The following is a 24323-nucleotide window of genomic DNA, read 5'->3' as shown; positions in this document are numbered from 1 at the left end:
TTTTCCTGCAGAATTGACCTGCTCATCATGGAAATGCACGTTAGTCCATTTATTGCCAAAGTCAGTTAGGAAAGTTCTTCTGGTAAAACGACTCCGCTGCCTCAGGAGAATAAAAGATCCGTTTCACGCCGTTATTGCTCACTCAGAGGCGAGCCGGGTACAGCATTCCAAATCGTACTCCTTGCTTGTAAAGTAGGCTCTTGATCTTGAACGCCGCTCGTTCCTTGCAAACTCTATGCTGAAGTCCTCGTACATCTTGTTCTCTTTTCTGAATCTTTCAAGCTCCTTAACTACGGATTCTATTGTAAGCTGCGAAGATGTGGATTCGTTATCCGCCATTTTACTGCTTTCTTGACAGGCCCGATCATGATGAGCTTGTTGTTTACCGCCTGTCCTCGTAGACTTGCTCATTTTAAATGAAAATTCCGACGGCATAGACTTTCAAAAATATAATTTAGGTGCAACAAGTTTGATGTGCTGATCAAATAAGGTGTATTCTTAAGATATTACATGAAATAACGTGGAGCGCAGACACTGTGCGTCTCACCACCGCATTACCAAAAAAAAAGTCTCGGACCAGGTTAGTTTAACAGCATTAGTTCCCAGAGTTTCTCAGTGCTCCGGCTACATGTTCCTGTTGTGTGTGTGTGCACTTTGATGAATTAAATGGAGATCACAATTCACCATACTTGGTAGTTGGCACATGTCATTTCACTTTTGACTTTTTCACATTCAATTGGTGCAAAAATATTGCCTGTTTTCTTTTAAAGGAAGTTTAATTTTAGTATTTTTTATATTATGTTTCCAGAGGTGTAATTATAATATTACTAACATTTTTTTACATAAACATTTAAAATTGAGTGATTTTCATTTTTTATGTAAGGTTTTTTAGAGATTTGATTTGAGATGACAGTTTTTCACCATTTATTATCCTCTGACAGTCAGTTTTGGTGTTTTCCATTTGAAAGGTCAAGTGCAACAGCCAACTTTTATGACTGGCTAACACAATTGCCCCCTTAATAAAACCTCAGAAGGAATTATTTTGTGATTAATTTTTCATCTGATTGTTAAGTGGGGAGTTTGTCCCCTTTCTTTTTTCCTAGTCTCTCTCTAAATTTGTTGAATTTTATCCCCTAGGAGACATAAAAATAGAATATAATAATTGAGATCAGTTTATATAGATTTTCTAGATTTAATTGTATAACAGCAAACTTAATCTCTGTAGGGTACTGGCCGACCAGGATCAGGTTTGGACACCCTAGTATAGGATCTAGCATGCATTACTTAGCTACATGTTGTGATGCTAATTGCTTTGTGCCATTAAACTGGGGTTAACTTTTATCTCTTTGTTTTTCCACCTTAGACCTAACATCGCTGAAAGAGGAGAGAGAAGTACTGAATGAAACCGAAGAGAAAGATCAGTTTGAGAATCTTCATCATTTTGTATCTGGAGAAAAATCTTTTTGTTCTTTAGAGTCTGGAAAGACTTCTAAACAAAAAAGTGCTCAAAAGACAGGGACTATGACTATTTTCACTTGCTGTCAGTGTGGAAATAGTTTCAAACAACAAGGACACCTTAAAAGTCACATGAGAATTCACACTGGAGAGAAGCCTTACAAATGCAAACAGTGTGGAAAAGGTTTCACTCGTAAAGAATGCCTTAACAGACACATGAGAGTTCACACTGAAGAGAAGCCTTACACATGCAAACAGTGTGGAAAGAGTTTCACTCATAAAGGAAACCTTAACAGACACATAAGATCTCACACTGGAGAGAAGCCTTACACATGCCAACAGTGTGGAAAGAGATTCACTGAAAAAGAAAACCTTAACAGACACATGAGATTTCACACTGGAGAGAAGCCTTACACATGCCAACAGTGTGGAAAGAGTTTCACTGAAAAAGAAAACCTTAACAGACACATGAGATTTCACACTGGGGAGAAGCCTTACACATGCAAACAGTGTGGAAAGAGTTTCACTCAAAAAAGACACCTTAACATTCACATGAGAATTCACACTGGAGAGAAGCCTTACACATGCAAACAGTGTGGAAAGAGTTTTACTGATAAAGGAAACCTTAACAGACACATGAGCTTTCACACTGGAGAGAAGCCTTACACCTGCAAACAGTGTGGAAACAGTTTCAGACAAAAAGGAAACCTTGACAGGCACATGAAAATTCACAATAAAGAGAAGTCTAACAGATCCCCTTAACATGGACAGAGTTCCAAAAAAATGTCTAGAACGGGCAGTTATGTTCCTTGATTCTGATTGGCCACAATCAAAGCTGTTGTAAATTACTCTACAAACATACACCTCTTTGTTTCTCTGCAACCACATTGTTTAAACCCCAGTTACAGTTGAGGTCAAAAGTGTACATCCCCCTTTCAGAATCTGCAAAATGTTCCCTTGTCAAAACAATCCTAAAGGATTCCAATAAGAATCCAATACAGGGCTCCTACAATGATAGAAATTCTAATTCACATTTTAGAGCAATGTGTTTTGTCCATGGTACACTTTACCATGTCAACTAGCTATATTCTGTTAGACTGAGCTTAATGCATAAATGTGCAAAGAATAATATGGACTATGGACAAAGTGTTTGCTCTGTCTACGATTTAAGAACTTCGCATTTGTATGCCATCAATTGAAGGGGGAACTCACAGGAAGCGCACTGTTTTTTGATTGAAGCACAATAAAGGACACTAGCATTTTAACATCAGTGTGCATGGATTTAATTTGCACACGTCAGTTACTTTCTCACTTCTTCCACCAACATTGCGGCTTTGTGGAATGCTGTAATAATCATTTTTTGGAACCATTCCTAAAGGAATGTATTAGTAATTGTCTTATAGGACAAGGCATAAATATACTATATGATCATTTCCACAGGATATTAATGGGATCCAATTTCATCTTGAATTTTGAAGAATTCTACTTATTCATTGCATCTATTACTAACCAATAGTTTTTGCAGTTTAGTTAAACTCACCTTGAGTGAGTTTAGTGCAAAAAATTCAAAGAAACAAGAGACAAAAAACAAATCAAATGTTCTGTTTTAATTTCAATACTGTTTAATTAAGTCTTTCTCAAGTTCATTGTTACGGATCATAAACTGAGGGAAAGGTTAGTCGTATCTGGTGTGCTGTCTGGGAGAGGGCTTCAAGCTCTGCAGTAATTCCTGAACCCGGGGCTTTTCTCTTGCCACCGGGCTGAAGGTGAGGAGACGGGGTGGTGGAAGGGTGCTGAAAAATGGGCGATGAAGAAGGTAGGGCTGCTTCGGTTATTTATAGGGATTCTTTCTTGTGCTGATTGGATAGAGAGTGTGAATACTGATGATGAATTGGCTGTGTTAATTATCCGTGTGAGCTCCTCCCGAAATTGGGAGGACTGATAGCCTTTACGGAGGGTGGAGATGGAATTGTTCTGATTTTTTTTAGGGTTATAGTTTGGCAGGTGTTCGGGTGAGTGGTATGTTTTTTTTTTGGATGCCTTTGATTAGTAGGGACATCTGGGAATTGGTTATATTGGATGAAGGTGAGCCATACAGATGTTTATGGAAAAAATTGGATACTGCTTAGGTACCCTTTGAGCCAATTTGGAGGTTTTTGATGATGTTGAGGTAAGAGATGAATGAGGTAATAGACAGCAGGGAAAATCAGGGAACGACTTTTAATGTTTTAAAACATTTCCATGCTGTTAGGTAAGACTGAAGGGTCCTGGGGGAGATCGCTTGAAGGATGGAATTAAGAGAAGCTTCTAGGAGAGGTCTCAAAGGGTGGTTTATGGGAATATCAGCTCTGAATAGGGAGGAACTGGGGTTGGAAGCAGGTCTGTCTGAGGTGCCAATGCTCTGAATTTCTGAAAGGCAAGCGAGAGTGATTTGATTTTTTTGAACCAGGAATGTGTTTCCCAGTTGTGATGAATTGGTCACAAGCCAAAATCCAAATCAGACGTCTTAAAAAGGGCATTAATGCATGGGAATGTAAATTACTTTTGTTAATGCAGTGCACAGTAGCTTTGTTGTCACAGTGCACGATTATGCTGGTGGCGGACCACTCTTTGCCCCATAGAACAGCTGCGACAACTTAAGGATAAAGCTTGAATAGCTGAGGATGATAGCTGCTGTGGCGAATCTGCCAGCTGGGGGGGCCAAGTGGAGGCGAACCAATGGCCTTGGAGAAAACCGATGGAAGGGGTGGCGTTGGGTAAATAGCTGTATATCAGTTGGTGAGAAAATCAGGTTGTTATAGAAAAAGGATAAGCCATTCCATTCTTAAGGAAGGCTATACGTAGGTTAAGTTTGTTGCGGCATGAGTCAGTTAGGAATATTTGGTCTTCCAAAGTGTGTGCGGAGGATGCGAGGGAGAAGAGCTGGGAGATGAAGGGGCGGCCTTGCGGGATGATGCACATTGTGAAATTCAGATGGCCTAAAATGGATAACGGCTTGCGTTTTGGAACAGCTAGAGGTAATTGAGAGAGTGGGGGCTACCAGAATCGTCCGATCAATTTTTTCTTTTGGTAACGATGTCTGAAATTTTTGTGAATCCAAATTGATACCTAAGAATTGGATGGAGGTGCTAGGGCCTACGGTTTTGTCTTGGGTCGAGGGGAAAAACTTTTGGGTTGTCGAGAGATGTGCGGCTGGGAAGGAGTCGGGGGGCAAGATGATTAAGAAGTCATCTAAATGATGAATCACATAAGGCAGGGGTCGGCAATTATGTTTGGCCTCGGGCCAGATTTTTTCAAAGCCATTACATGGCGGGCCACAACCAAAACAATGGCTAATTTATTGAACTAATAGGGGAGGATGAAAATGGTAGGCGCTCGTGAAATGACAGACGTACTGAGACATTCAAGCTGAATGATGTAGTAGGTTAAATTTGCTGACTGGGCATTGGACACGCTATTAATTATCTGCATGTTTGTTAACCCTCTGAGCGGTACGGTCCCACATGGGATTCTAATTTCTGTGCCCCTGGGAGTACGGTCCCACATATGGGATTTAGAACGTTCGGTGACGTCACGCAACTGACAAATTCAAACTGCGCTTTGGCGCGCTGGCTAGCGCTGAGCCAGGGACGGACGAGCTCTGCGCTTGTCATATAATCACAACTGCAGTGTTTTTAACCAAATAACGCTTATTTTAGGTTTCAGACATTTAAATGCACATAAGTACTAGTAAAACGAGACATTAGGAGTTTGTAAAATACACAAATATGTATATGGAAGCAGCAAACAGCAATGTATTCAAATATAATTTGCCGATGCGTTTTATTCATATCACATACACATAGTCTAAGTAACTAAAAGGTTCACTCTATTCCTCTTCCAGTTTACCAGCCACTTACTTTCATGTATTTCGGGAGAAACGGATGAATTTACGTGCTTTAAATCCGGCTGACAGGACTCTCTGAACTGCAGCGCGAACAAACATGGCCGCGCCCATCTGAGGTTACAGATCACGAATCCAGAGCATTTATATAGGGTTTTAAACGATTAAACACTATATCACACATATTTGTGAATCGGAATATCAGATAGTTCATGGCATGGTAAGCAAGTGTGTGAATATTCTGAATAAAAAAAGGAAAAACGAAATAAAAACGATTTATCTGTCATACAGTGTTATTGTGTCTGTGTTGTATCACGTGACAAGCTTGACGCGTCGCCATGGAAACAATAAGGGCGAACGTTCTAAAATAACGGTCGCTTAAAAAAAAACTCACTCTGCTGTTAGCTGCAAAAAAAATGGCACTATCTAAAAATTTAAAGAGAAAAGTTAGCAGTGAAAATAGAATCTTTAATGATGAATGGACAGAGAACTATGCATTCATCCTGCCCAGTTTTATTAATGCAAAGCCCACCTGCCTGATCTGTAATGAAGTTGTCTCGGTATGCAAAGAATATAATATTAGACGGCACCACGAAACGAAGCATGCTAACTTCAAGGTTGCGTTCCCTCAGAAGACAGAGGCACGAAAGCGCAAGATCGAAGCCCTGAAAGTTGCTTATGCACACAGCAACAGGATCTTGGTGCGAGGTCTCACATCCCAACAGAAGGTAACTAGCGCATCTCTAAAAGCGTCCTGGGTGCTCGCAAAGCACAACAAGCCATTCACTGACGCAGAGGTCTTCAAGGAGATGATGGTGACAGTTTTGGAGGAACTTGATGCCAATAAGTCGATGAATGGTGTGATCGAGTCAGTGAAACAGATGTCGCTCTCTGCCAGGTCAGCTGCCCGCCGCATAGAAGCGCTGTCTGATGCGGTGCAGGGTGTAATTATTGACGGTGTCAGTCACGCAAACTACTTTTCCTTAGCCATTGATGAGAGCACTGACAACACAGATGTAGCCCAGTTGTGCGTCTATGTGAGATATTTTGATGGGAAGGATTTCAAGGAAGAGCTGCTGTCTCTTATTCCATTAGAAGGGCACACCACTGGAGAAGCTATATATGCGAAACTGGAAGAATTGTTTAAATTGCATTCCTTATCATTTGAGAGGGTTAACCTGATCGTGACAGACGGGGCTCCTGCTATGGTGGGAAAGCACAGAGGTCTGGTGAGCAGGCTGAAAGAACACGTCCCCCAAATGCATGCGCTGCACTGCCTCATCCACCAAAGTGTCCTTTGTGCCAGACTGAATGGTGAGCTCAAGGATGTTATGGACAAAGTGATGAAAGTCATTAATTTTGTCAGAGGTACATCAAGCACCCAGCATAGGCTTTTCCGACAACTTGTGGCTGAGTCAGCAGATGCCACCCACGACGACTTGCTGCTTCACAATGATGTGCGCTGGTTAAGCAAGGGGAAAGCGCTGGATCGCTTCTGTGCGCTACTGAATGAGATCAAAGCATTCCTTGGAATGAACAAGAGCAAGGCAGCAGCTGACCACCTTATCCTGCTGGAGAATGAAAAGTTCATATCCAATGTAGCGTTTTTATCTGACATATTTGGCCACCTAAACCTGCTTAACCTTCAGCTACAGGGGAGAGACAAAACCATCGTGGACATGGTTGAAAAACTGGAGTCATTCACAAGGAAACTTGAGATGCTTGAGGCAGACATATGTACCGGCAGGCTCCTCCATTTCAGCACACTGAAGAAGACAGCGGGAGAAGTGACGGAGCTAATGGTTGACTTCATCAAGGCCTTCGAGCCAACTTTACTTCTCGGTTTGATGACTACTCCATCCCAAAAGAAATCATTGACTTTATACGTGACCCTGCAGTAAAACCAGCCAACAACTTCTCCTCCCTGGCGAAAGAAATGATCCCCTCTTTAGATCAGGCTGCGCTGGAGATGGAAATGGTTGACTTCCAAACCACGTCAGTTGTGCGAGATGCGCTCAGAAGTGCGGAGACTGTTAGTGCCTTTTGGGTGGGCTTACTAGGCTCTGAGGAATACAGCAACCTCAAGAAACTAGCACTTTTCATTCTGACCATGTTCCCTTCCACCTACGTGTGCGAGTCGTCCTTCTCAGCAATGAATGCAATAAAGACGCACGAGAGAAATAGACTGACTAACCAAAACCTCGAGAACTGCCTGAGGATTAAAGTGACGTCTATTTCACCAGATATCCAGAAAATAGTTACCAGCGGGAGATGCCACTCAGGGCTTGACATTAACTTTTTGAGGCACTTGTCCTTCGGACAAGTACATTTATGTTTCACTTGTCCATGCACAAAAGTCACTTGTCCGGGTAAAGATTTATAATATCATTTATTTATTTTTTTGTTTTGCTAATGCAGAATTCATTGAAAGCATCCAAACACTATCAATATTAATACAATTCAGTTGAAACAGTAGAAAGGAACGTAGAAGTATAAGTAGAAAGGAACAGTAGAAGGATCTCCAGACTCATAGTATAATACAAAGTAATACTTTGCACGCTGATGTGCACAGTGTATCACCAGAGGTAGTGGTGACTTTCGGTGAAAAAAAAATTAAAACTATCTATCCGACAGACGCCACAGAACATTTCTCCGTCTTCATAAATAACCCAGTCGAATTCATCTTTCCATTTGGTTACAAATTTTCGTTCCCGTTTGAACTCATATGGTGCTGTTGGTGTAAGGCAGGGCTCGAAATTAACTTTTTTACTTGGTAGCACTGGTGCTCCCAACTTTAAAAAGTTAGGAGCATCCCAAAAAATTTAGGAGCACCCAATTTCTTTTTAGTTATGCACCGATCTTGATTCTTCATGGCCGATTCTGATTAACTGACATCTGACAGACGCCTGCCAGATGTTTGTACACAGCAGATGCTTTCCAGATCAAGAGATCTTTATCAGACATCTTGCAGACGTACATGTGCTATCTGAGCCGCATTGTATAGTATATTGACACGGAGGCGGCAGAATTGTATCTGACAGAATGTGCGCTGTAGCACGAAATATACTATATTTCTTCAAAAGCAAATTGTGGAGACCTTTTAATTGTCCACAATAAAAATAAAATTGTCATTTCACACACCCCTAATTGCAGTTTGTGCAACGCCGGAACAGGGTTTGGTTGAGAGAGAGAGAGAAAAAAACGTCCAGTTCTAAGTTAAGCGGAGCGCAGTTTCAGTGACAGGGAATGATTGACGGCTCAGGGCTCGCAAAATGTCAAAATCTCTGGTAGCCCTTCGGGCAGGTACTCATCAGAATTTGATAGCCCAAAAATTAATTTAACTAGCCCATATAAAAAAAAAGACATTTTTTAAAAATAAAGAAAATCAGATAGGAGTCTAAATGTCAATCAAAAATGTTTTCAATACACAAATATAAACAAATATCAAGGAAAGAATTTTATTTCACCATTTAGTGTAGCTGCAGAATTTTAAAATATCAATTTAAGGCAATTTATGACCCTTTTTTTTAAGAGCTGCACAAGTTAAATGAATAGTATGAGTGGGGTTGGACAATGTACGGTAGAATATTAAGCCATAAAATTACATGATTTATAATTCAGATACAGACACAAAAAACAAAATATCTAATACAATGGCATTTCAACCTTTATACCATTAAAAGGGATAAATCAAGTATATCATTTCTTATATTTATATAAGATATATAACATTAGTATTACTTAATTGTTTAGATTTTTAAAAGGCAAATTACATTATTTCACACTTACACATGGATCGATAATTCCAATAATTTGACCATAAACAGCTGAAAAAATGTATTGAAAATAAAAATTAATTTGTTTGTCACGAGGGGGCGCTTTAGGAGCGCTGAAATACTACGGTTTCCATAGTAACAGCTGTACACAAACCAGCACTAACGCCGTTTTATCCATAGACATATATGGTTTTATCAGACATGAAATGACAATACAAACGACATGTTTCTGAGGACAGTCTGTTCCCTTCAGATACATTCATATGAAGACATCCCTGCAGCGTTTTGACTTTGAAACGTACAGCGTGCATATTTATTCAATGACATCATTGCCTTTTTGAAGATTTATCCAAACCTATTGCGATCGTCTTTTCGTCTCTTAAACTTATGTTAATCAAGACTTTTAGTCTTGTACTACTAGTCAGTAGTTAGGCTAGCGACAGTTTTGAAACCGAGTCGCACCACACTCATTTCTCTCACTCGCACAAATGCTTCCAAATATAATTTGAGGTCGCACAGATTAATTTATCGCAATTTCGAGAGAGAGAGAGAGACACGCGCGCGCTCGCGCACTCTCCCATGATCGAACATAGAATGCTGCTACGTCAGAGCGGCCAAAGCGTCAACAAGCTTCCTCGTACTGTTTGACAAGAGTTCTTAACGGGGCGGTGTGAACGTACAGTAACTTCACGAGCAGGTCTTTTCCGTTCCGTGTGTGTGTGTGTGTGTGTGTGTGTGTCGGCGCGCTGCGCTCTCTGTTCAATATTCCGCTCGGTGTTTGCGCTGCACGTTCTGCTCTGTCGTTAACGGCATATAACGTTAATTAACATGGCATTTTATATTGTTTGAAATTTAACTTGTCCAGTCGGACAACCAATTTTCTCTTCCACTTGTCCTACAAAAAAATCCACTTGTCCCGGACAAGCGGACAAGCCTTAATGTCGAGCCCTGCCACTTTTCACACTAGGTAGTTATTGTGTCTAAAATCTGAACTGTATTTTTAATGAATGTGGCTGGACATAATTCAGGACTAATGTAAGCACGTCTGCTCTGTCGTTTCAGGGGCCGAGCCCGGCAGCCCATGGTCGAGTGGATTCAGCCTATTTGCTCTGATTTGCTCCGATTTGCTTCCGACAGTGCAATGCATTATTATTGGTTCATGTTTGTTGTGCCATCACAGTCATATAAAGGCCTTAATAACACGCACGCTGTTTGAAACTCGTGCTACTCACATTTCTGTTCCTATATGCCGATATGTTTGATGTCTGGCCTGTTTTAAAGATGTGTTTTAATTTTCACAAATGTTTGATGTCTGGCCTGTTTGAAAGAAGTGTTTTAATTTTCACAAATGTTCGATGTCTGGCCTGTTTGAAAGAAGTGTTTTAATTTTCACAATAATATGACGCCTATGTCCGTTGTTTGAGTGACAACTTGTGTTTTGGAATTTCAGCACCAGACGCTCTCCGCTTTTTTTTTTCTCCGTTTTTGCATATTGAGATAGATGACGAAAAGAAAAATAAATGATACTTTATTAAAAATCGGACTGACCAACCTTTTATGTACCGTGGACCGGTTTGATTCCCTTTTTTTCAGAGATCCGCGTTCAAGCGCACACAATAGGCTGAAACTTGCCACAAAACACCCGCAAAAATAAATAACAATGAATGTGTCTGGGGGAAAGAGTTAGGACATGTTTGAATTATTTATTAATAAACTAGTGTATTCTGAGTCAGTGTCGCAAAGATCTCTTTTTGGACGCGCCTTTAAAGAGAAATTAATCTTTATGGATTGCATAATGAAAGAGTTTTTGTTTTCGATTTGTTTTATTTCGTTAAGTAATAATTTAAAGCTTTCTATAGACATATTTATCATGTCTGTGAGGCATGAATTTCTCTTTATTTTTGTTAAGCGCTCCTGTTCAAGAACGAGACGGAAAAAAGCGCATCATTTTTGTTTTCTGTATTTCATAAAAACGCTGTAACGCTTTTTTGATGTATTACTCTTACCTTTGTGAGCAAAAATGACGGATAACTTTAAATTACTTCCACTGAAAAAACTGCAAGTGATTGCTCTGGCGCCTCATGTCCAGCAAAGCGGCTTACACAAACCATGCGCCTTATATTTAACGTTTAAACTAACATTGTTTTATACTTGAACTGTTTTATATCTATAGATTTTATTTTAGGCAAGTCGAGATGATTTGAGAAGGCAAACTGATCAAACAGACGATCAGTCTTCCGCTGGGCGCTGTTCGTTAAAAAAAACAAAACTTATATTCAACGAACAAAATATGCTCCAACAGTATAATTACTAAATAAAAAAAATAAACTAAATATAATCAGTTTGCCATTAAATACAAACCTGAACTATTTTAATAGCTGAAACGGTAAGTTGTTTTGGGAGAAGAAAAATAGAAAAATACATTTTTGTCCCATCCATTGCTTCACTGCTATTTCTAGAATGAACCCAGCATAAATATGTAGATGTCATTCCCAAAACATAGCAGCATTCATGTGTCCGAAAAACGAAAGTTTCATACAAATTCTGAATGGATTATAGCCTGGAAAGTGCAAAGCATGCTCCCCTTATTATCACTAAAAGCGTCACTAATCTTAGAGATCTCACAAAGTTCCGTTATAATTAATAAAGCTCTCTAAACTACACAATGAATCTTGTATTTACATGGCGTCTACACTTAGTCATGAGATAATTCACGAGCCCGCAAAATGGCACTTAATAAAAAATATACTTTTAGGTCGTTTGCTTTTTGCAGTTTCGAATGCGCTGTAATTTAAAATAGCGCCATCTCTCTCGCTTCGGCTTTGTTTGCTTTTTGTTGCTCATTCTAGCAGTTTAGCTAGCTTCGTGTGACACTACAGTTTGCCAAGAACTGATCAAGTGAAGTGAGCTGAGCTGAGGCTGCGCAGCGCTGAAGCCAATATGCAAAGCATAAAGACGGGACAGACAGACGTAAGGAAAAAGACCTTGCAAAATGCAAACATGAGTGCAATCAAACAACTGCATATATGCCTGTGTCATGTAAAAACGTTTTTAAAACGACATTATTGCGAATTAAATTGAGTTTATTTAGTTTGCATGCATTTTTTTAAAACTCATGTTGTAAGCTACGGCCCGGTTAGGAATGTCCCGCGGCCCGGTGGTTGGGGACAGCTGCTCTATAGTTCAAACAATCTCACGGGCCAGATATTTTTGCTTGCGGGCCACATGTGGCCCGCGGGCCGCTAATTGCCGACCAGTGACATAAGGTATATGATAATTGTTGGAGATGATCCAACAAATTGCTTCTGCCAGGTGTCTAAGAATTTAGGGCTGCTTCTACAGCCATCTGGGAGGATGGGCATGACTTTAAAGGCAGAGGTAATGTGAACTTTGGCTAGCCAAGCACTGCTACGTGCTTCTTTGATCAGGGTGATGGCTTGGTCAATGTCATGATAGTGGAGAGAAAATTATTTGAGCGGGATGAGACTCTTACTGCTCAGAAACTGGGAATTATGTGAGGACGAGAGATCGATTATGAGGTGTTTTTTACCAAATTTTTTTTTGATTGCTACGCCTATGGGCCTAATGTGAAAAATGCTGGGGCAGAAAAAAATGAGGGAAGGTGAGGAATAGATGGTGATGTAGGTGGCACCATTAGTAGAGGCATGCTCATGCTATGGGTGATTCCTGGGGTGGAGGAAAACAGAGGGAAGGAGAGAGGGAATAGCTGGTGCTGTAGCTTGTGCCAAAGGCAGTGGCATACTCACACTATAAGTGACTTCTGGGGCAGAAAAGTAGAAGGGAAGGAGTGGGGGAATAGCTGTCACTGGGGCTTGTACCAAAGGCAGTGGCATACTCACACTATGAGTGACTTTTGAGGCAGAAGAATAAGAGGGAAGGTGAGGGGGAATAGCTGGCACTGGGGCTTGTACCAAAGGCAGTGGCATACTCACACTATGAGTGACTTATGGGGCAGAAAAATAGAAGGGAAGGAGTGGGGGAATAGCTGGTGCTGTAGCTTGTGCCAAACGGAGTGGCATACTCACACTAAGAGTAACTTCTGAGGCAGAAGAATAAGAGGGAAGGAGAGGGGGAATAGCTGGCACTGGGGCTTGTGCCAAACGGAGTGGCATACTCACACTATGAGTGACTTCTGAGGCAGAAGAATAAGAGGAAAGGAGAGGGGGAATAGCTGTCGCTGGGGCTTGCACTGGAATGGGATGGGTAGGGGAGGGGGTTAGGAGTGTGGTGAGGCATGGGCTGCAAATTGTTTTTTTGCAGTCGGCTGTGGGCTGACGTTCCGTTGAAAGGGGATGAGAGCGGGAGCTGGCGCCTGGCGGCCGCGGTGTTCAGGACACACAACTGGCTTGCCGATGCTCTTGTGATGCGTCCTGATGACCATGAGTTGGGGTGCTGTGACCTGAGCTTGCTCTATTTGCAGCCTTGGATGGAGGAGCGCAATTTAGGGGTTCACTGTAGGGGTGTGCAAAGCCGCCGGTATTTGTATCTGTATTTGTTAACAGGGGGAAAGTATTTGTATTTCTATTTGTATTCGAGTAAAATTCAAACTAGGCGTAAAATAATGAGTGACGGAAACTTTGCTAAGGTTAACTAGCCTATAGCTTACGTCTTGCTGGCTGCAAAAGACAGAGAAACTTAAACGTACCATATAAGGGGCCGTTCACATGTCGCGCCTAAAACGCATAGAAAACGCTGGGGGCGCCACTTTCTCCTCCTTTCCAAAGTGCTCTGTAGCTTGCACTCCCATGGCGCCTGCCTTTGCAAAGCAACCATGACCTGCACTCTCCATGAAGACGCGGAAGTTTCAGCAAAGGATAAATCGATTTCCAAAACTAAAAATCTGTTATCCCTGTAACAGCTATGACTGGCTGTTCCTCCATCTTGGCTAAGCTTTTAATGTTTTGCGTGAAAGGAAAAAGCTGATTCGTTGGTTCTTGTCACATGACCCATGGTGCGCTCGCGGCATTCAGAAAAGTTGAGATGTTTTTATCTCGATGCGGCGCAGGCACGCCTGGAAAAAAACAACCGCGTCGCTTCCATTATGAGCGCGCATTCCACGCGTCTACATTTGAAATGGCGAACTTTAGCGCGCAATAGAAGCTACATGTGAACCGCCCTAATGGAATAATCTCCCGATCAAACTCCGCTTCCCGAAAGTTATAAACTGCCTCCGGAACCCAGTTAAAGGGATGGTTCGGAGTAGATTTGACTTCATTGCTATGCACTCCGAAGCCCATGTAAATACCTCATCCGAAGTTTTTTATTACTTTAGTCGAACATTTATGGAGATATCAAAGTTTTTCGAATGGCTTGCTACAGCAGTGAATGGTAAGTGTGATGTATCTCGTAAATTGCACCACTAAACGTGCAAGTAATCTTACCAAACTTCTACAGTAGTGTAAATAGGTTATGTACTCACAAAACGCTGCATCGGAACATTTGTAAGTCCACCATGAGTGTTTTAAAAACACGTTTTCCCCGAGAACTTCTAGTCTCAAAAAACTACAAATGGCGACATGTCGACGTCACTTCCCTGCTTCGTTTCAAAGATACAGTCACGATACTGAATGCTGCACGGGAGAAAAAAGACCTGACATATGGAAATTCAAAAATAATGATCTTCCGAGATATGTCAACAACTCTCTACAAGAAGAAACAGGCGTATGCTTCTGTTAGAGGGCAGCTCCGGGACCACAACATCTCCTACAGTATGCAATACCCCGCTACTCTGAGAGTGGTTCTTCCTGAGGGTGCCCGATCCTTCGGTTCAAAAGATGCTGCGGAGGCTTACTTAAAAGCCCACCATCCGACACTTTTGGTTGCCAGCGAGTTCGGAGTGAGACTGTAGGTACATTATGTATAGTGACTGCATTTATGAAAGACTCTGAGTAGCTACCAGAACGGACAATGCTGAAACCTTGTTGTTCTACAATTAGGCTATGTTTTTTAAGTAGTCCGAGATTGTTTTGATATTAAGTCACCAAATGCCTATGGCCACTTTGGTGATTTGTTTGCAAAGTTATACCTGTAATGTTCGGTAGATGGCGTTATCTGCGCTAATTATTCCCCTGTTAAAATTGGGATGCCTTAGCTTGAAGTTGTGCACGTTCTGTATGCAACGTTACTCGAATGTGTTAGTTACAGTAGTTGGTTACGGGGAAAGTGTTATGTCTGTGGGTTGGTGGGTGGGTGGCTGGGAGGGGGGTTTGTGCCACTTTTTTTCGCTTTCTTTTCAATTTGACGGATAACTGATAGAGATAAGTATAAATATCTGTCCCGGAATGTTAACGGGATTAATAATAATTTAAAGAGGAAAAAAATTCTGTTGTTCTTAAGAAAAAATAAGAAAGACATTGCTCTCCTACAAGAGACCCATTTGACTGAAGAAGACCATTGTAAGCTATTACGTCAGTGGTCTGGACAAATATTTTTTTCATCATATAGCTCTCATTCAAGAGGTGTTGCTATTATGATCAATCGCAGAGTGCCTTTTGTTTGTGAAAGCATGGTTAAAGATAATTATGGAAGATATATTATTCTTAAAGGGTATATTGCTTCTGAGAATGTTACAATAGCAAATGTATACGCCCCCTATCAAGATGACCCTCAGTTTTTTCATAATTTTCATTTTAAACAGTTTTGCCCTGTACTATCATTGGAGGTGATTTTAATTTGGTTTTAGATTCAGCAGACAGATTGACTACCAAAGGTTTTGTCTTAACTCCATCGGCAAGAGCTGTGAAACATATAGGCGGCTGCATATATGAAAAAAAAACACCTAACCCCAAAAAAATTCTAACAAAAGGTTTCTCAGCTGTTTTTTGTAGTATTAGGTGCCCTTAATAACATACTAAAAGTTTACCAAAGTTTGACCACTAGAAAGGTGTCATTTTCAAGATGGCATCCAAGATGGGCAGAAAACCCTTAAAATATCCTAATTCCTTCATTATTTGACCTAGCCAAGTAATCTTGGTGTCTAACCCAATGTTTTCTGGGTCTATGAATCCATTGGACTCGTCTAAATTGCACAGACATGATTACATACTTATGGAATACATGATGTTGTGAGATTACTGTAAGGTTTTATCTTTGTTTGGGGTGAACCAGAGATGTAAACAATTTAGCCTATGTCATGTAACTCCTACTCAGTACATGTTTTTGGACACATACAGCTTTTTTTTTTCTTCTAAAACACAGACTTGACATTCAGTGTAAAAGTTACTGCACCCAAAAGTTCCTTAAATTGGAGCTGTATAACTTTGATCATAAAAAAACTCTGAATTAGCCCGAACAGAGGCCTGTGTGTGAACCCTCTAAATGGTCACTTATTTCAAGTTGCTTTAATATATAATTGTACTTGTAATCACTTTCAGGTCCATCTCAATAAATTAGAATGTTGTGGAAAAGTTCATTCATTTCAGTAATTCAACTTAAATTGTGAAACTTGTGTATTAAATAAATTCACTGCACACAGACTGAAGTAGTTTAAGTCTTTGGTTCTTTTAATTGTGATGATTTGCCTCATATTTAACAAAAACCCACCAATTCACTATCTCAACAAATTAGAATACTTCATAAGACCAATAAAAAAAAAACTTTTTAGTGAATTGTTGGCCTTCTGGAAAGTATGTCCATTTACTGTATATGTACTCAATACTTCTTTTGCTTTAATTACTGCCTCAATTCAGCGTGGCATGGAGGTGATCAGTCTGTGGCACTGCTGAGGTGGTATGGAAGCCCAGGTTTCTTTGACAGTGGCCTTCAGCTCATCTGTATTTTTTGGTCTCTTGTTTCTCGTTTTCCTCTTGACAGTACCCCATAGATTCTCTATGGGGTTCAGGTCTGGTGAGTTTGCTGGCCAGTCAAGCACACCAACACCATGGTCATTTAACCAACTTTTGGTGCTTTTGGCAGTGTGGACAGGTACCAAATCCTGTTGGAAAATGAAATCAGCATCTTTAAAAAGCTGGTCAGCAGAAGAAAGCATGAAGTGCTCTAAAATTTCTTGGTAAACTGGTGCAGTAACACAGTGGACCAACACCAGCAGATGACAATGCACCCCAAATCATCACAAGACTGTGGAAACTTAACACTGGACTTCAAGCAACTTGGGCTATGAGCTTCTCCACCCTTCCTCCGGACTCCAGGACCTTGCTCTCATCTGAGAAGAGGACTTTGGACCACTGGGCAACAGTTCATTTCTTCTTCTCCTTAGCCCAGGTAAGACGACTCTGACATTGTCTGTGGTTCAGGAGTGGCTTAACAAGAGGAATATGTCAACTGTAGCCAAATTCCTTGACACTTCTGTGTGTGGTGGCTCTTGATGCCTTGACGCAAGTCCAGTCTATTCCTTGTGAAGTTCACCCAAATTCTTGAATCGATTTTGCTTCACAAGCCTCTCGAGGCTGCGGTTCTCTCGGTTGGTTGTGTATCTTTTTCTTCCACACTTTTTCCTTCCACTTAACTTTCTGTTAACATGCTTGGATACAGCACTCTGTGAACGGCCAGCTTCTTTGGCAATGAATGTTTGTGGCTTACCCTCCTTGTGAAGGGTGTCAATGATTGTCTTCTGGACAACTGTCAGATCAACAGTCTTCCCCATGATTGTGTAGCCTAGTGAACCAAACTAAGAGACCATTTTGAAGACTCAGAAAACCTTTGCAGGTGTTTTGAGTTGATTAGCTGATTTGCAAGTCAGCATATTCTAATTTGTTGAGATAGTGAATTGGTGTTTTTTTGTTAAATGTGAGCCAAATCATAACGATTAAAAGAAACAAAGACTTAAACTACTTCAGTCTGTTTGCAATGAATTTATTTAAAGGGGTCATCGGACGCAAAACTAACTTTTACATGTTGTTTGAACATTAATGTGTGTTGGCAGTTTGTGTACACAACCACCCTACAATGATAAAAATCCACAGTGGTATTTTTTTAATCTTTAAAAGTAATATCCCCTTTTTAAAACCAGGTCATTCTCAGCTTCTTGTCGTTGTGACGGAACACCAACAGAGGCCACTCCCACGATAGTAGATTGACATGAGCACCTTACCTTAGACCTGCCCTCACCGAGCTGAAACAGTCCGACTCCGATCGCCATTGTGTGAATCAGGTGCAGAGGAAGACTCTAATTGAGTGATTGAGGTGTTCTGTTGTTGGATGTAATAATGAACATAGCAGTAGTCATTTGCTCCCAACATCTGAGCTGCTTAAGAGGTAGAGGACAACGTTACTTTCGTTTTTAAAAGGAAAGCGACGATCCCGATCTACATATGCGTCTCTGTTCGTGTGAATCTTAATAATGTGCTCGTTGACAAGTTTCGCCGATAAACACGGCTAAATGCAGCTAAACATGGCTAAACTAAACATTACAGATCCTAATCCCTCAGCAGAGAGGGGCGGGGCGAGCAGAGCTCATTTGCATTTAAAGGGCCCATGCGATAAAATGAGCTGATATTTTGCAGAGCTGATTTTGACAAGGTAAAAGGGTGTTTTTTACACTACTATTGAGAATTTTTAACCAAAGTATATTACAGACTTTTCATTAAGACCCTAAAGAATCATATGAACTTGTGGAAAATGGGCATCCGATGACCCCTTTAATACACAAGCTTCACAATTTGAGTTGAATTACTGAAATAAATGAACTTTTCCACGACATTTTAATTTAGATATTTATATTTTAATTTTATAATTTACCTGTATCTATCATGCAAATATGCTAATTAAAATATTACATGGCCAAAACATGTATCAGGCACCAGTATTCCTGGTCTAGGAGGAATACAGAGGAGTAATGGTCATTTTAAGGACCTGACGGCCGCCATTTTGAAAATGGGGCCTTTCTTGGAGTCAAACTTTGGTAAACTTTTAGTATGTTTTTAAGTACATCTGATACTACTGTAAACCACTGAGAAACCTTTTGTTAGAATTTTTTTGGGGTCAAACCATATTTGCAGCTGACTATTACAGATGATTAGAGAGTATTGAGCTCTTTCTTCCTGTCAGTTTGTCTGTTATGTTTGTCTTAATTATTTGTCTTCCATTATCTGTTTTCATAATGGAACCTTAAATGGTGAGCAACATTTGTCATTTTTCATCAGTACGGTTCAGTAAAGCACCACTGTACCAGAGAAACTCATTCTCAGTGTAAGGAGCATTGTGATGCTGCACCGGAGCTACAAAACTTCATTTTATCAAGCCATTCAAATGGTGGATTGTGGCTTGGTTTTAACTGGACCAAGAGACAATGGAAGCACCATTTTATCATTTCTAGATAAATTGAGTAGCACGTGAAAACAATAAAGCAGTTCACACCACAAGCGCTCATGGCCACTAAATGTAATGATCTATCAGCGTTACATTCTCTAGCAGAGATGGGGACAAGTCACAGTTTAGACAAATCAGTCAAGTCAAGTCAAGGGTTCACCCTAAGCAAGTCAAGTCGAGTCCTGATAAGTTTCAAGACAAGTCAAGTCAAGTTGCAGTAGTAAAATAAACAGGTTAAATTTTCGATACGTGTATTTTTGCACAGAAAAGATGAACTTATATACATATATTCTGTATCCTATTCACATTGCTATATTTGAATTATATGCATTTCTGTGCTACATTAATATCTGAAAATAAAATTGTGTAGCTTACACAAAATTAAGAAATCCAGTCTAAATTGTATAATCCAATTCAATTTAACTGGAACTGTCTAAAACATGTGAAACCTGTAAACATGCATTTACAAAAAATAAGGTTTGCCAAGACATTGACACTAAGTTGTTGACGATGGGGCCACATTATAATTGCTCTATGACTGAACACACGCGCGACAGGTGCGCTTGAAGCAGGCACAGCTAATACCCTCATTGGTATTCGGAATAGTGAAGGCATTTTTTCATGACAGAAACTTTATTTGATGCATCAATTTACTTTCAAAATTAAGTGGTTTTTTTCACTTTCTATCACTACTGTAGACATCAGTGTGTATATTTCTGTGATGACTTGAAAGATTGTAACAGTTAACTGCACAGTATATGTATTTCTATTTCATACTTATACGTGATAACTGCTCTCTGGGCCAGCAGCAGTGTCAACGCAGAATTGAATGTTTGCTGTGATCGTACATTAAACATTGTCATTTAGGAATTAGATTGCTTGGGTGTTTAAATCAAGATTGCAATCTTTTAGTGATTTATTGTGCATGCACTGATCGCTGTAGTGACCACATAGAGATTTAGTTTGCATTCATTTTTGAGAATAATTTACTTTCTGTTAATTATTCTAATCTTAAACAGGACAAAAGTGTCCAAAGACACAGAAAAACCCTGCTGAATCAACTGAGATCCACGTGACACTATTATAAAGATGGTGTTTATTAAAGAGGAGAGTGGAGACATGAAGATTGAAGAAACATTCATAGTCAAACATGAAGATACTGAGGAACAAACAAAGATGGAGTTTATTAAAGAAGAGAGTGAAGACGCAAAGATTGAAGAAGCATTTAGAGTCAAACATGAAGATACTGAGGAACAAACAGGTTGGTTTCATACTCAACCATTTGATCCTTATTAAAATGTCCAGCTCTAAAAATAAATAAATGATATTTTTGAAGAATGTCTTATCAGTGTTGTAATAAGTAGTTTTATTTATAGGATTATACAATTGCTCGTTTTTATCATTATCACTTTGAATTATGGGAATATGTTTTGAGATTACATTTAACTCATCCTTTAATAGTTTAGTGTGTATAAGATCTCAATTTTTCTGGGAGCAATTAAAAATGGTGTTAATTTGGATTTGTCTTTTTTGCATTAGACCTGATGACACTGAAAGAGGAGAGTCAAGAACTCAAGATGATCTCCAGTATGAGAAACATGATTTCATGACTGGAGAAAAAAAATCATATTGTTGGTCACATACTGAAACAAAAGCACAAACGACAGCAAAAAGAAGTGTTTTTACCTGCCTGCAGTGTGGAAAACCTTTCAACAGAAAGGAATACTTTAAAGTCCACATGAGAATTCACACTGGAGAAAGACCTTACAGCTGTCAACAGTGTGGAAAGAGTTTCATTCGAAAAGGAAACCTTACTTCCCATTTGAGAGTTCACACTGGAAAGAGACCCTTTGTCTGCCAACAGTGTGGAAAAAGATTTGCTGAAATAGGAAGCCTTAATCTTCACATGAGAATCCACTCTGGAGAAAGACCTTTCACCTGCTAACAGTGTGGAAAAAGTTTCATTCGAAAAGAAAAACTTCAAAACCACATGAAAACTCACACTGGAGAAAAGCCTTTCACCTGCAAACTATGTGGAAAGAGCTTCGATCGAAAATCAAACCTTAATAAACACACAAAAATTCACACTGGAGAAAAACCTTTCATGTGTTCTCAGTGTCCAAGGAGTTTTACACATAAATATCCCCTTGATGTCCACATGAAAACTCATACTGGAGAGAAACCTTTCACTTGTCATGAATGTGGAAAGAGATTCACTGAAAAAAGAAGCCTTAAAAGACACATGAAGATTCACACTGGAGAAAAGCCTGATCAGAGTTTTGACGGACATTGAGTAGCTCTTTAACGTGTACAATCACACCAGAATGATTAGACTACAGTTTGTCAAGTGATTAACTGCTAATTAAAAAAAAAATAATAATAATTTTTGGCTCACATGTGAGTCAGATCTGTTTTTGTCATTACAGTGTGAACAGCACAGACTGCATGGAATCTGTCCAATACAGGTCTGGACCTATTCACAAAACATTTTATCATCACCTAAATGGCAGTAAAAGTTTTAAGCAAAGAGTTTTCTCTTAAAACCTATTCACAAAGCTGCTGAGACCAACTTTTACTAAGGAATAGGGAGAAGTCTTAAGCTAAGAGTAAAGGCGGGGTTGACCTCATTGCTATGGATGATGTCAGCATGCTAACTAACTATGCACACTGTGATTGGCTGATAGGGGAGAGATTTATTCATAAAATATTGTAGAGGACAATATTATGTTGCCATATTCAAATAAAAGTAAAAAAATAAAGATGTTGCCACTAATGTCAATTAGTGTCAATAATTAAACAATTGTCAGCCTCTTACATGTGTGCTTCTCATAAACAATTAGCTGATATGCATTTAAACAACATTTTAATTGACCGACTAGAATAATCGTGGCTGATAGTAAGACATGCAAACATAAAAGAAAACTGAACTGGACTGAAGAACAGCTTCTTACCCAACCATGTAATGAAAACAAGGATATAATCAAAGGAAAATTTGGAGTATGGATAACCTCCAAAACCAAAGAAGATGTGTGGGAAAACATATGTGTGCCAATAAATGCAACATGTTCCTAAAATGTTTACGATCCAAGGGAGATAGCCAGCAACAGGATTTTAGACCTGCTAAAAAAAGGAAACCATTACAAAATTGTTTAATGTTTTTACTGGTTAAAATAGAAATTGTATTGGTTTTATTGGTAACTGTAATGGTTCCTGTTGATCTCTACTGATAATTGTTCACCTTCTATTGGTGGCTTGTTATAACCACTAAATCCTTATGGAATATGTCCCAAAAACAGTACAGGAAACCATTTACTTATACTTTAATGGTTAAAAGTTAATGGTATTTGTAGTAGAAAGAATTAGAATTTCTGTGATGATTGTTTTTTTTTTTTCATCAGAGAGGTTAGGCCTAGTTTTCTATTTGGTCTTAGTGACTTAGCAGTCCTCTTCACTACTCCTAACGTTTTGCAGATTTAGGAGCTAAAATGCTTTGTGAAATAATACTCTTAGAGCAAACATTTAAGAGTCCTAAATTTAGGATTGACACACCCATTATTTTTAAGATTTTCTCCTAAATCAGCAGGTTTTTAGCTACTTTTAGCCTTAAGATGTTTTGTGAATACGAGCCCTGACTTAATTCTTAATTTGTAAAGCTGTGGAGCTTCAGCACCACGGACAGCAGCCGATCCAGAGCTCAGAGCAGTGGACCTGACGACTACCAAAGCAACAACAGACATCAGCAATATCTGTGTTAAATAACAAGGTTTCTAGGCAGTTCTGACATTCTGAATTTCCTATGACATTCCTGAATCAGTAAATACATTAATAAACAAAACATTGCCCAGTTGTGAGGTGTTCAAGTTCAAGCAAAACATTGCAACAATGCATCAATTTGCATTGATGAGGGGATGCTTCTGTGGCATGGGCACCTCGCTTTTAGGATGTACAATCCTCAAAAACCCATCAAATATGTAATAAAGCAGGGTACTGTCAAAAATGCTGTTAGGGAAAGAGTTAAAATACTTTTGAAATTGTCTTTTGCACCAAGCATGCATTTGAAACTCTCACTGCACGCAATTGGATAACACCACGACCAATCACAACAATACACGGTGTGACGTATCCAGGTGTTAGTGCCCCATATGCTTAGCTACCAGCGGAGCTAACTGATAGATTAAACTCTTGCCATATCCAGTCGCCAAAACAGCAAAAACGTCCTTCTTGCAAAGGAACGATTCGAGCACGGTTTTCTGTTCCTCTTTTATATGAAAAGCCAAGTCTAACTTGTTCATTGTAGCGGCCAAAGTCGTTTCAAAGAACTGGTGTTCATCTGTAGCCATCATTCAATGTTTACTAAATGATTCCGGACGTCGCAGCGCTGTCATCAGCTTAGCTCGCCTCTGGCCCGCCTATATCAGATACACCGATTTGATTGGTTCCCAGAACTGCTTACGTAATGCAGTAACGTGCATCATTGCTTGATGCCAGAGTGTCTTGCAGAGACAATTCAAATTGTGCTCTCGCGAGACCTCTGGATTTCCAGGGTAGTACATTAATGTAGGTTATGCAACAATGAACAAAGTACATCGAGGTGAGTTTAAGTAAACTGCAAAAACTATTCGTTAGTAATAGATACAATAAAAAAGTTGTATTCTAAAACATTTTTAAAAGATTCAAGTTAAAATTGAATCCTATTAAAATCATGTAGAAATTATCCTACAAGACATTTGTCTCGTCCTATAAGACGATCCTATAAGACAATTCCTAATGGAATCCAAGGAACGATTCCAAAATATGATAATTCTAATTGGAATCCATTAGGGAATATTTTGCAGATTCTGAAAAGGAGGAAAAGTGTTGACCTAAACTTCCTCACATATAGTTGTTGTTATGAATTAGCTTAAGAGGGAAATGTATATAAA

General features: G+C 39.6%; 1 pseudogene; it reads left to right on the top strand.

Moving 5' to 3' along the window:
- Positions 1-1521: 1521 nt before the first annotated feature.
- Positions 1522-21694, top strand: LOC141326031 (uncharacterized; annotated as a pseudogene).
- The last annotated feature ends 2629 nt before the right edge of the window (positions 21695-24323 follow it).

Source organism: Garra rufa, chromosome 2 (genome assembly GCF_049309525.1).
Source record: "Garra rufa chromosome 2, GarRuf1.0, whole genome shotgun sequence".
NCBI lineage: Eukaryota > Metazoa > Chordata > Actinopteri > Cypriniformes > Cyprinidae > Garra > Garra rufa.
This window is presented reverse-complemented; position numbering and strand designations above follow the sequence as displayed.